The 11,905-nt window shown below is 47.5% G+C and overlaps 1 long non-coding RNA gene across 1 annotated transcript; it reads right to left on the bottom strand.

The window, feature by feature from the left end:
• Positions 1-415: 415 nt before the first annotated feature.
• Positions 416-11,613, bottom strand: LOC124515723 (uncharacterized). Its single transcript, XR_006962874.1, has 2 exons — positions 11,294-11,613; positions 416-1,328 (listed from the first exon to the last, which is right to left on the bottom strand). It is a non-coding gene; the product is annotated as an uncharacterized LOC124515723 (long non-coding RNA).
• Positions 11,614-11,905: the final 292 nt, after the last annotated feature.

The following is an 11,905-nucleotide window of genomic DNA, read 5'->3' as shown; positions in this document are numbered from 1 at the left end:
CTACCCTTTGACTCCCCAGGATGCTTTACCTCATGGGGAGCAACACAGCCAGAAGGTCAGAGCAAGGTCTTGAAACTTTGCTACTGAAAATGTAGCTTGACCCAGTAACCTCAGCATCGTTCTGGAACTTACTAGACATGCAGAATCTCAGTCCTCACCCAAGACCTTCTGAATCAGAATCAGCACTTTAACAAGATTCCTTGGGACTTTTGTGTGCACCTGACGTCTAAGTCCGCACTGGTCTAGGCCCAGGACCAGAGTAGAGCCTTTTCCTCTAAGTCTGAGGCAGTATTAGTCCTGGAGGATGAGAATGATGCTTTAACTTGTCTTTGGGTCCTGTGTAGAATCCACCACCCAGTTAGCAAGAGATTAATATTTGCTCAATTTGACTGAGGTAACGGCAAAGCAATACAAGTTATTTCTAATTTTATTTATTTCAATTTAGTCTCCCAAATGATCATTTCACAAGAAACAAAGTCATTCCAGAACTACTTATGAATGTAGCACAACAGAAGGAAATGATTTGGTAATTAACATTCCTGGAAGAAAATGAAGTATTTTTGAAGGGGAGAAGGAGGAAGGGAGGGAGGGAGGGAGAGTGAGAGAGAGAGAGAGAGAGTCCAGTTTCACTAGACTATTCCAGGCACAGGATCGATTTGTTAGTCAGAGAGTAACTCTCGTCAGGAAAGTTCTCAAGCGGGTGGCCTGCAGACCTACTGCCAGCCAGACAGCCTCACATTAAAATCGGTGTTTTCCAGGTTATTTTGAAAACTGGAATGATCTAGAAATACTGAACCCATAGTCACAAATGTCCACATTGGCCGAGGCTGGGTAGTGCTGCCTCTTAGCACGCGCTGTGCCCCACGACACAGCACTTTTCTGCTGCCTTTCACCGCCTCCTCACTGAGGTTCATTTGCCATGCTCCTGCCCTTGTGGATATCTATCTCGCATTCTCTGCTACAGAAACGCCCCCAAGTTTGGCTACCATAAAAGACACAACACAAAAACCTCCGAACAGAAACTTTGCAACCAAAGCATGCACTCAACAAATACTTGTTGAGGGCTCGATAGCAGGTCCTCCGATTGGAGAAACAGATGTAACCCAGATGTGGAGCTTCCAAATTAGCAGGAAAGAACAGGTAAGTGCACTGTCACCAGAAATGTTCAAAGGGAGCAGGGCCGCATGAGATGCGCAGAGAAGTCATCACACCCTCGAGGGCACGAGGGCACGGGTGATTCGTCTTGCTGCATGCGGAGAGGTAGTTCAAACGTTTTCAGTCCTCCTCATCCGTGGGATGCCCAGACATCTGTTCATCTGTCTTGTCAACTGATGGGTCAGGAATAAGAATCACAAAGGCAAACAAATACAGTTCCCCACCTCAGAACGTTGTAATGGACTTCCCTCTTACATCACTCTCCTTGGAAAATGATAGAAAACCCAATCATTAAGTTCTACTCTACACAGAGGTCGTTAGGGTGAAATTGTGGAATGCATTATTCTAAAAGGGTCATACAGAAAATACACACACATACACACATATGCACGTCTACATACACGTGTGTGCATTCATGTAGATATGTATGTATGTTTGTATGTGTATGCGTAATCTCTCTCTCTCTCTGCCTTTCTTTCTCTCTCTCGCTCCCTGTGTAAAGAGATTGGCTAAGCCATGTTTGTTTCTTAAAGCCATGTTTGTTCTTAAAGGTAGATCGGAATATTTTAGTATGTTCAGAGACACCTGCCCCCTCACAGATATCCGGGGACACAGTGGCCTGGGTATCCCATGGGACTGACCGATCCGTCACATCTTCCCGGATGCTTTTTCCTGAGTTAGCTCTTATATTTCCTTTCGGACATGAGTTCAGTTTAGAAGGAAAAGGTTGAATCTCCTAATCCCTCCCCATGCAGAACTGAAGGGATTGTACCCTCTGAACAGAAGGGCTGTAACCTTCTTTGGAATTATTGAACTGCATGATTACAACCAGGAGAAAAAAAAATGTATGGAGTACTTGGGATATGAGTAATTTGAATGGAAAGTAAGACATGAATAATTAATAGGATTAAGAGAGAGTAGTACCTACATTTATTTTAAGGTGTCCCTGGCAGCTCATGGGGGCTTTAAAAATCCTCAAGACTTCAAGGATGCACCACTTCTGTGGAAAGTAACACCAGCTTTTCATGTATTAGTTCAACTCCAAAAGTCCCTAAATAACCGACCACGTGTCTGACTTTTATGATGGAAAATACGAGTGCTGGATCTCAGTCTGGCATTTTAGATTCCACTGCAGAGGATACACTGGAAAAAAATATATCAGAACCACAGGCTACTTCAGAGCAGCAGCTGTTGTGAAAGTGCCAAAAAACCCAAAATGCTACCCTGGCCTTGCTCCTAACCAGCAGATGACCGCGGGCAAGTGGCTTCCTCTCGACCGTCTTCACTTTCCTGTGTCTACAAGAACAAGATTGGGCCAGAAGAAAATGGGGTTCCTCTTAGCTCCAACCTCCCTCCCACTCCGCCCAATCATCCCAACTGAAGAATGATCCTCAGAGATATCCTGGTTCTAATCCCAGAACCTGGGAATGTGACCTTATGTGGCAAAAAGACTGAAGATATGATTAAGGATGTGGAGACGGGGAGATTATTCTGGAAAATCTGACTGGTCCTTAGCTGTAATCACAAGGGTCCTCATAAGGGGGAAACTAAGGGCAATTAGACACAGAAGAAGAGAAGGCCATATGACCACAGAGCCGGAGATCGGAGGGGTGCAGTCACAAGCCAAGGAACACCAGCAGCCACCAGAGGCTGGAAGAGGGAAAGAACAACGCTACCCTGGAGTCTCCAGAGGAAACCAGCCCTGCCAACATCTTGATTTTAGCCCCTGAAGACTCAGTTCAGACATCTGCCTCCAGAACTGTGAGAGAATACATTTCTGTTGTTCCAAGCCATTAAGTTTGTGGTGATTCGTTACAGCAGCAACAGGAAAGCCTTGGAGGGGTTTCAAAGATGAGAAACTCCTCCCACCTGGCCTGCTTTCTGCACTAATGTTACCTGCCTGACCCCTGAGGGCATTTGGGCCGGCATCCTCTGGAACGCACCCCCTCAGCAGGACCCTGGTGCTATAATTACCCGTGTATTTATCCACTTACTCATTTATTCAGCCAACATTCATTAAGTACCTGTAGGCCAGGGTCTCTGCAAGCACGGAGGATGTAAGAATGGAAAAAACACATCCCTCTCTTCCTCAGTGGGGTGACAAACAGGGACAATAGCGCTGGGATAGTGGGAAGAGTGACACGGACGTGGAGGGGTAGAGAGGAAGTGCCTTGTCATTGCTGGTCATTAAAGGGGGCTTCCAGGAGGCAGGAGGGCCCTGAGGGCCAGACAGGGAACAGAATGAGAGGTCAAGGCATTTGGTCAAGGCCATGGAAGGGCAACAAATCTGACTTCAGGTCCAGACCCTTCCTCTACCATTACCTCCCATGCCTATCCAAGGACACAACTCAGGTTAGCCCACTCGCCGGTGTTTTCTCAGAATCCTGCCTTTTGGTGGTTGCAATTAGTGCTTTTCAAGCTGAGGGCCAGGACCCATTGGTGGGTTGTGAAATCAATTTAATCGATCACAATCAGAGGTTATAAAAGCACAATGGAATTGAACAGAAAATATTGGAGTGTGTTATACTTTACCAGTGGAGATGCTGTTTTAGAAAAGTTTAGTTTAATAATATACGTACATATATTCTGCCCACACACACACACACACACACCCCTACAGGATCACGATGCAAAACGCATTTGTTACGATGGGTCTTAGAGGAAAAGTCTAGAGCCACTGATTTAACTGCTTCAAAATGAGATAAGCTACCTTAGCCCTTTCTGCTTTCTGTCATGCAGATGGCACTACCCTGGCAGTTCCAAAAGACACAATAACAAACGAGGCCCAGAACTGAGCATTTCCAGCTTTCAGAAAAGGTGAGATGTGAGCCTACTGGGCAAAATACAGTACAAATACTGAGCAGGTGCCTCGAAAACTTCTGGGTCCAGAAATTGTAGATATCCCCATAGAGCAGATGGTATTTGAGCTGGCCCTTACACTTGGGCTGGTTTTTAACTAAGTGAGCCACTGGAAGAGTATTCAGGAAGAGAATACAGCATAGGTAAAGGCAAAAAGGCAAGACAGTACAGAGTTTCTCCAAGAGGCAGGAAGTAATCAGAATTGATGGAGTACATTGTGAGTAAACTTAGGTAGGGTTCATTCAGGAGATAACACTCAGAGACAGATTGGAACCTCCAGCAGGCCACTGACTCTCTTTGACCATCAGTCTCTTCTGTACACAATGAAGTTAATGATACTTAACCTACTCACCTCTCTGGTGGCAGAGAATATAAAGAGAAGACATGGGAAGATGCACTGAAGAGTTTGGCCCAATTCATCCACTTACTCAATAGACGTTCCGGAAACCCTGCTGGGTGGCCAGGACTGGTCTGGGATATGCTGGTGGGTCAGCAGTGCCCAGCCCTGTGGTGCATGCAGGAACCCAAAGAACAGATCACCCGCTCTGCCTCAGAAAGTCAGAAAGTGTCACAAGGTAAGGCTGAGTTTGAGGGGATGGGTTGGAATTTACAAAGAGGGAGAAAGGAACTCCAGATGGAAGGAATGGCACCTGTCAGGGTTATAGAAAGGGTCTGATGTGTCCAAAGGTTCCATGAGGCTCAGAGGGTGTAGACTGGGTTGTCCTGTACAAAGATGCCCTGCTGAAAGCAATGAGGGAATCTAAAATTCAGTCAGCTCTAGGCTGACCAAGCCACCGGCCATGGCTTTCCCAATTCACACAGAGGTGCCATCTGCTGGCCAAATTGTGTGCCTGCAGGGCTGGGTCAGCCCAGATGGAACCTACTTTTCTAACTTGCACCAGGGTTCTGTATGGGCTAGAGATGGCTTCCATAGGCGGGGCTCATGCGGAAGGCAGATGAGGTCTGGAAGGCAAAAGATACTCACTTGGGCAACTGCCTGCATTCGCAGGCAGCTTTATCATCAATTCTCCTGATGTGGACTTCAGAACTTTTCTCCCCATCCCCAAACATGGCTCCTACCAAGACTCCTAGCTCTAGCTCCAATACTTAACTTTCTCCCTTCTCAGAGCCTTCCTGACAATTCTCTTCTTCCAGCCATGGTCTGCCCCTCTACCACCTCCTCCAAGCAGTCTCCCCAGAAACCCCTACCAGAACTAATCACTGCCTTCCATTCAGTTCCTCTGCGCCACCCCCCTCCCCTGCAGGTCTGCACTTACACGTTTCCTGCATGCAGGTGGTTTGTGCATCCTTGTATTCCAATCATTAATGTTTCTCATTCCTGCTCAACCTACCCATCCCACAATTTGCCCCTTTACAATTCCACATAGCTGATCCAAAAGGGCCATTTCTGACTCACCAGTAAAGGAAATACATCTCTGGATAAGCTATAGTAGGGTAGGTACCAAGAACTGAATACGGAAAAGCTCTTTCCAGGGAGGGTTTCTAGATGCACAGGGCAGGCACTCCCTTCCACTTCTACTTAGGCCTTCTCACCCCTTTTTCCATAGGGAAAAAGCCTTCCAGTCCTTCATCAGAGACCAGACTAAGACCTAGAATCCTGTGACGTCTGCTTGCATTAAGATAAGATAAGATAAAGATTGAGTGCAGAACTTGAACACACAAGGAGGTAGAATGGAATGGCAGCCTAGAAGGACAGCAGATACAGCACCTCACAGCCACCACCCCTCCTCTGTGGAGTTTCGTGCTCGTCTTCTTCCAGACCTCAGCCACCCCTGCCAGTTAACTTCCTCACTATCCACAAACAACCTCAGACTTTGGCTGGAGGAGAAGGAGGTTCTGGGAGAAGACAGGATGGGAACCAGCTTGGTCCAGGGTTAAGGAATGAGCCCAGGAGCTGAGCCCAGTGTGACAAAGGTCATTTTGCCAGACAAGGAGCAGAGGTGGTACTTGCCTGTTTGTGTGGGCCCACAATTTATATGTTAAAACCCTAGTCCCCAGGGTGATGCTGTTTGGAGGTGAGGCCTTTAGGAGATAATTAAGTGGTAAGAGTGGAGTCCTCATGAATGGGATTAGTGCCGTTATAAGAAGGGACACAAAAGACATGCTCTCTCTCCATCATGTGAGGACATGGCAAGAAGGCAGCCATCTGCAAGGGAGGTCTCGCCAGGGACCCAATCAACCAGCACCTGGATCTTGGACTTTCCAGCCTCCAGAACTGTGAGAAATGAACATCTGTTGTTGAAACTGTCATTCTGTGGTGATCTATTATAGCAACCCAAGCTGAGTAAGACAGTAGAAAGAGCTGGAATGGGGCACCTGAGTGGCTCAGTCGGTTAAGCGTCCAGCTTTGGCTCAGGTCATGATCTCGCAATTCGTGAGTTCGAGCCCCGCGTGGGGCTCTGTGCCAACAGCTCGGAGCCTGGAGCCTGCTTCCGATTCTGTGTCTCCCTCTCTCTGCCCCTCCCCTGCTCATGCTTTGTGTCTCTCTGTCTCTCTCTGTCCCTCTCATTCACACACACACACACACACACACCAACACGAACCACTGGTGGTCAGCACCACACAAAATCTGGGGGAATCCTGGCACTGTTGTGGACACAGGAGCTACAAAAATGTGAACACATCCACAGTTGAGAGCAGAGTAAGTAATCCTGGTTCTGGCCCCAAAGAGCTCATCTGGGAGGTCGCTAGCATTCACGGCCAATCACAGTGCAAAGCAGATTATAAATTATACGATGAAAGCGATACATAATGTAACGTAGGAAGGCGGAGAACAGTTGGATTAATTTGTGCCAGATTATACAGAAGCTTGAATGGCACGGTAAGGACTGGGGTCTGAGCAGGGACATAATGAGATCAATCTGCATTGATTGATCTACGATTTCAGCTACATGGAAGGGTGGGGATTGGAGCTGGAGGGCCAGTTAGGGAGACATTACAATTAAAAATACTGGTTCCGAATCCTGAGGCCGTCTTTGTGCTAGCACTTCTAAGTGCTTTACATATATAGCACAGGAATTTCTTTTCTTTTTTTCTTTTCTTTTCTTTTCTTTTCTTTTCTTTTCTTTTCTTTTCTTAATCTCCATCCAAATGAGTCAGCATCTAGTGCAGCAATGATCTCAGGAGTAGAATTCCTTATGCCCCTTCCCCATTGAGCCCACAACCCCTCCTGTAACCCTCAGTTTGTTCTCCAGATTTATGAGTCTCTTCTGTTTTGGCCCCCTCCCTCTTTTTATATTATTTTTGTTTTCCTTCCCCTTATGTGCATCTGTTCTGTGTCTTCAAGTCCTCATATGAGTGTAACAGAGGAATTTCTCCTGCCACAAACTCTTCAGGTGGCAAATTTAGAAAATGGTACGGGGATGGCATGTGCTGGTGACAACCAGGCTGAAATGAAAAACCACACTCATGCTGTCCTCAGCACATGCATGCAATGAGCCAAAAGAGGGAAGGACTTATCATTGAGCCAAGCATAGAGCTAAATAGTTCATAAATTGGGGCAGGGTTTAGTTGGCCCCCAACATTTGTTCTTCCCCTCCTTCCATAAATAATAAGTGTTCAGGGGCGCCTGGGTGGCTCAGTCAGTTAAGCGCCAGACTCTTGATTTCGGCTCAGGTCATGATCTCAGGGTTCATGAGTTCAAGCCCTGCATCTGGCTCTGTGCTGACAGTGTGGAGCCTGCTTGGGATTCCCTCTCTCCCTCTTTCTGCTCCTCCCTGACTTGCTCTCTCTCTCTCTCTCAAAAATAAACATTAAAAAATAGTAATAAATGTTTGGTAGATCACAGGGCCACCTGGATAAAGACTACATTTCCCAGCTCCCTTGCAGCTGGACGTGGCCATGTGACTCAGTTCCAGCCAATGGGATATGAGTGGGAGTGTGTGACAGTGATGGCCAGTTCGGGTCCTTTGTCCATTCTTTTTCAGATATTTCTCCGTCTTCTGCTGGAACGTGGATATGGGTGCAATCATACTGGACCATGAGGATAAGGACAAACTTTGGGAACAGTGGAGGAATGACCAGAGAAAGGAGATCCCTGAGAATTTTACAGAGTGGAGCTCCAGGCCAGGTCAGGCTGCGTGCCTATAGGCTTTGGTGAGAGGGAACTACAGCTGTCTGTTTAAGCGCTGCTATTTGTTACTCATAGCAAACCTAAGATTATCACATATACATTGGCTTACTTATTTTTTCCAACAAAGAAATGACTTATAACACAGTTTATGAATGAGGTAACCAAGGCTACGAGAGTACGAGAGTAACTCACCCAATGCCATGCTGCTTATAACATATGAACTCAAGTCTGTCTGGGTCCAAAGTCTTTGTCTTTTCTCCTATATTAATGCTGCCTCCACACTTGGGAATCCCTAGGACAGTGTGAGCATTGCAAATGTCTACAGTTGTGTCGCTTTGGGCAATTTCCCAATGTGGTTTACACTCCAGGTCAATAAGGCCTCAGGTTGGTTCCCTACAAAGGTCAGGTGCCTTTGCTTTAATCCAGGGTCAAGGCTGGATGGCTACCAGAAGCCAGGAGCCTCACAGATGCATGCTTGTGGTCACAAAGGGAAACCAGGCTCAGAGAGCATGGGCGGATCTGTAAAAGCCATCTCACCACCAGCGAAGCAGACCCAGGCCCTCCCCCTTCCTCCTGACAGCTTAGAAAGAGTACTGCTCCTGGGCCTGAATTCTCACTGACCAGGAACAGCCAGGCATCGTAACCACCCTACTTTGTAAATGTTGCATTACTCAGGGTATTCTCTTCCCTAGGGGCACGCTGACTCAGCAGTCTCCTGCAGGAGGGATGGAGAGGAGCAGAGGCCCTGGCCAGAGGGCATGGCTGGAATGGAGATGGGGCCATAGCGAGAACAATGCAGGGGGTTTCTATATACAAATCCTATGAAACTAGGGACTCTTTAAAAATAACATATGCAAGGGGCACCTGGGTGGCTCAGTTGGTTAAGCGCCCATCTTCGGCTCAGGTCACCATCTCATGGTTCGTGGGTTCGAGCCCCATGTCGGGCTCTGTGCTGACAGCTCGGAGCCTGGAGCCTGCTTCAGATTCTGTGTCTCCCTCCCTCTCTGTTCCTCCCCACTCACATTATGTCTCTCTCTCTGTCTCTCTCAGAATAAATAAACATTAAAAAAATTTTTTCTTTAAATATCATATGCAACCCAGTGGTCAAATCTGGTGGGTTCCAGGGAAGAAAACTCTCTGAAGTCTTGCATAAAGGGTATCTTAAACACAGCTAACCCTTTGGAGAGTCCAGGCCTCTTAAGACCCCAGGGATTCTTAAGGGCGAAGAAAGGTTGTTTGCTTATTTGCTTGTTGGAGTGGATGCCTTTTGTGTTTGGGGCTGATTAGTTTGCAGATCTTTTTTCTTAGCTCTGGTACCAAATCTAGTCACTGCATTGACTAGTGATCATGACATTTTAGGGTTGTGAGTAAACATTCTCAAGGTCCAGACCTTGTTTCTGGGGAAATAGGCACGGACTCTGGAGCAACCACTCTTCTCTTCTTGCACCCTTGACAGGCATTGCTAATCAATCATCGCATGCTTTCCCACAGGCTCCCAGTGGAGTCTCAGATCTCTCAGAGCAGTACTGGCTGCCACTGCCAATCAAGTGGAGTCCCGTTCTCGGCGAAATACCTTCTCCACCCCTGCTCTTTGAGGACAGAGATTGGTCCTGCTTCCAACACTTAACACAAGATCTTGCATGTAGTAGGACCTGGGGACACAGCTGAGGAGGCATGGAAGAGAGGGAGGGGACAGGAGGAGCCATTGTAAGAGCCAGGTGAGAGGGGATTCAGCCGACTGTGACAGGTTGGATGTCACCCTTGACCAGACTCAGAGCCCAAGCCTCCTTGTATTCACCCTGCTGCACTTGGCCTCATAACATAGCCAACTCCAGGCAGTGGTGAGTTCCTTGTGTGCTGTGGTGTTTTATGCCGACGCCCTGTGAGCTCAGGAGCCAGAAGACTGGGTTCCTGTCCCAGGACAACTGCTCCCCTGCTGAGAGGTCATGAGCAAGGACTAGCAGCCTCCACCCTCTGGCCTGCTTCCTTTGTGCAGCGTGAGAGCCTTGGATCAGAGGGCTATTGACCCTTCTCTCTCCAAATCCATAGGGTTCCACTGCTCTTGCTTCCTTCCGTTGGGACTGCAAGGCCCTTCTCCCCCCTCACTCATGTTCCTGTCTCAACAGCATCTCACTTGAGAAGTCTTTCCTCAGTGTCCTAGCCCACGGAGGGCACCTTCTGCAGAACCCCTCAACATTGATGGCCCCACCCCACGGATAGGTCTGAGCCATATTTAGGCATCAATCAGGGCGTCTCTGGCTCAGAACCCAGGCGCTTAAGGACGAACTGCTATTATATGCCAAAGCTTGGCCAGACGCTGAGCATTCTGTCCTTGCTGAACATACCACATCCATGCACATGGCCGTTCAAACGCCTTCAGTTTGTGACACGTTTACACTTCGGTCTGGTTCACCCCTATATTCCTGGTGCCTGCCATAATATTCAGCATATGAATGTCTGAATGAATGGCGGTTTTCTGAAAGAGAGGTCACCCCACCCCCCCACCCAGGTCTTGCCAGCCATGCACCGGTCCAGCCTCGTTCACCCACCCATGGCTGCTGCAGCCCACCCCCAAGCACGTTACACACCCATAAGGCTATTAGAACAAGCTACGCAAGACCCCTCGTTTTAAATTATCTACTCAAATGATATTTACCTAGCACCCTCTCTGAACACAGCCCTGTGTAAGTAATTCATCTTTCACCTTCTCTTTTAGTACGTTTCTTGACTTCTTAATAAACTCTGGGCAGCTAACTAATTTACATATCTGATGGCACAAAATGCACATTTGCACAGCAGCTTCTAGAGAGAACTTGCCAAAAAATTCTTCAGTTACTCCCTGCTAAGTCATTCCACTTTTCAGTGGAGCCAGAGACTCAGGATGCAAATTCTTCCCCTTCTATCGCCAATGCCACTGGGCCACACTAGTTCAGTCCTGAATTCTTCAAGAGTCTTCCAATGCAGTGTGAATACCAATCACCCCGGGGAACTCTGTTAAAATGCTGATCCTGACTCAGTTAGTCTAGAGATAAAGAATCTGTTTCTGACAAGCTCCCAGGTAGCGCAGATACTGGGAACACAATCCTCTAACCTTCTCCCTGCTTTGACACAACGCTCCTCCTCTCCAAGTGCGCCCTCCACATTCCCAGTACTCTAACACACAAAACTGGTCACATCGTTCCTCACCTTGCAGCTCTTGGGATCCTATCCACACTTCTTGGCTTGACTCTCTGGTCACGGTGACGTTCTTGGAGCTCAGCCTGTCTCTCTGCCTCCCCTCCCTTCAGTAGCCCCATCATCCTGCTTACTCTGCCCCAGTTTGTGGGGCCTCTCTCCCTCTTTGGTGAAATTCCTTAGTTGGTTACTTAGGTTGCTCTCCATGAAGCTTCCCCTGATATCTCTTTTCTTCCCCTACCACTCAGGCTTGAGGCCTGATGAAAAGCCCTTCCCTCTGCCTCCAGAACACCCTCTGTCTACTTCTACCAGAGCACAGGGGTATTGATCCAGGTTGGTCTCCCCACCAGGCAGAGACTTCTCTGAGGGCAGGAACCAGCCCTATCTTGCTCCTCTCCATATCCTGTGACTCAGCAAATATTTATGGAATAAACAGACGAGGAACTCTTGGAAGTATTCTTTGACCCAATGAACTAAGACAGCTAATAGAATTTCTAGAAGGAACAACAGCTACTTTGTTTTTGAAAACAGAAATCATCGCTACATATATAAAGTAACTCTTTTAAGGCTAGTTCCGTGTATGCTTATATTAATATATTTGATGATGTTGTTTGCTTTCCAAAG

This window comes from Lynx rufus, unplaced genomic scaffold (genome assembly GCF_022079265.1).
Source record: "Lynx rufus isolate CCGP_SWC_20201006 ecotype Redwood Valley unplaced genomic scaffold, mLynRuf1.p SCAF_2, whole genome shotgun sequence".
NCBI lineage: Eukaryota > Metazoa > Chordata > Mammalia > Carnivora > Felidae > Lynx > Lynx rufus.
The sequence above is the reverse complement of the archived record's forward strand: the minus strand, read 5'-3'. Positions and strand labels throughout refer to the sequence as shown.